The 1,583-nt window shown below is 49.2% G+C and overlaps 1 non-coding gene across 1 annotated transcript; it reads right to left on the bottom strand.

Annotated features, from left to right (window-relative positions):
• Nucleotides 1-1,275: 1,275 nt before the first annotated feature.
• Trnaa-ugc (transfer RNA alanine (anticodon UGC)) lies at nucleotides 1,276-1,348 on the bottom strand. Its single transcript has one exon. It is a non-coding gene; the product is annotated as a tRNA-Ala (tRNA).
• Nucleotides 1,349-1,583: the final 235 nt, after the last annotated feature.

Below are 1,583 nucleotides of genomic sequence, written 5' to 3'. Positions count from 1 at the left end.
AACATTGCTGCACGCGTTGGCCGAGATCCAATGACTGTTAGTAGAATATGGAATCGGTGGGTTCAGGAGGGTAATACGGAACGTCGTACTGGATCCCAACGGCCTCGAATCACTAGCAGTCGAGATGACAGGCACTTTATCTGCATGGCTGTAACGGATCGTTCAGCCAAGTCTCGATCCCTGAGTCAACAGATGGGGACGTTTGCAAGACGACTACCATCTGCACGAACAGTTCAACGACGTTAACAGCAGCATGGACTATCAGCTCGGAGACCATGGCTGCGGTTACCCTTGACGCTGCATCACAGACAGGAGCGCCTGCGATGGTGTACTCAACGTCGAACCTGGGTGCACGAATGGTAAAACGTCATTTTATCCAATAAATCCAGGTTATGTTTACAGCATCATGATGGTCCCATCCGTGTTTGGCGACATGGCGGTGAACGCACATTGGAAGCGTGTATTCGACATCGCCATACTGGCGTATCATCCGGCGTGATGGTATGGGGTACCATTGGTTACACGTCTCGGTCACCTCTTGTTCGCATTGACGGCACTTTGAACAGTGGACGTTACATTTCAGATGTGTTACGACCCGTGGCTCTACCCTTTATTCGATCCCTGCGAAACCCTACATTTCAGCAGGATAATACAGGACCGCATGTTGCAGGTCCTGTACGGGCCTTTCTGCATACAGAAAATGTTCGGCTGCTGCCCTGGCCAGCACATTCTCCAAATCTCTCACCAATTTGAAATGTCTGGTCAATGGTGGTCGAGTAACTGGCTCGTCACAATACGCCAGTCACTACTCTTGATGAACTGTGTATCGTGTGGAAGCTGCATGGGCTGCTGTACCTGTACATGCCATCCATTACGGCCAGAGGTGGTTGTTCTGGGTACTGATATCTCAGGATCTATGCACCCAAATTGCGTGAAAATGTAATCACATAGCCGGCCAGAGTGGCCGAGCGGTTCTAGACGCGTCAGTCTGGGACCGCGCGACCGCTACGGTCGCAGGTTCGAATCCTGCCTCGGGCATGGATGTGTGTGATGTCCTTAGGTTAGTTAGGTTTAAGTAGTTCTAAGTTCTAGGGGACTGATGATGGTGGTGGTGGTTAGTGTTTAACGTCCCGTCGACAACGAGGTCATTAGAGACGGAGCGCAAGCTCAGGTTAGGGAAGGATTGGGAAGGAAATAGGCCGTGCCCTTTCAAAGGAACCATCCCGGCATTTGCCTGAAACGATTTAGGGAAATCACGGAAAACCTAAATCAGGATGGCGGGAGACGGGATTGAACCGTCGTCCTCCCGAATGCAAGTCCAGTGTGCTAACCACTGCGCCACCTCGCTCGGTGGGACTGATGACCTCAGCTGTTAAGTCCCATAGTGCTCAGAGACATTTACAATCACATATCAGTTCTAGTATAATATATTTGTCCAGTGAATACCCGTTTATCATCTACATTTCTTCTTGGTGTAGCAATTTTAATGGCCAGTAGTGTACATTCGAATAAACAGTGTTATACTGCAACAGAAATTTTGGAAACTTGTTCGCAAATTGTATCCTGACTATGTAATTATAGCG

This window comes from Schistocerca nitens, chromosome 3 (genome assembly GCF_023898315.1).
Source record: "Schistocerca nitens isolate TAMUIC-IGC-003100 chromosome 3, iqSchNite1.1, whole genome shotgun sequence".
Classification (NCBI taxonomy): domain Eukaryota; kingdom Metazoa; phylum Arthropoda; class Insecta; order Orthoptera; family Acrididae; genus Schistocerca; species Schistocerca nitens.
This window is presented reverse-complemented; position numbering and strand designations above follow the sequence as displayed.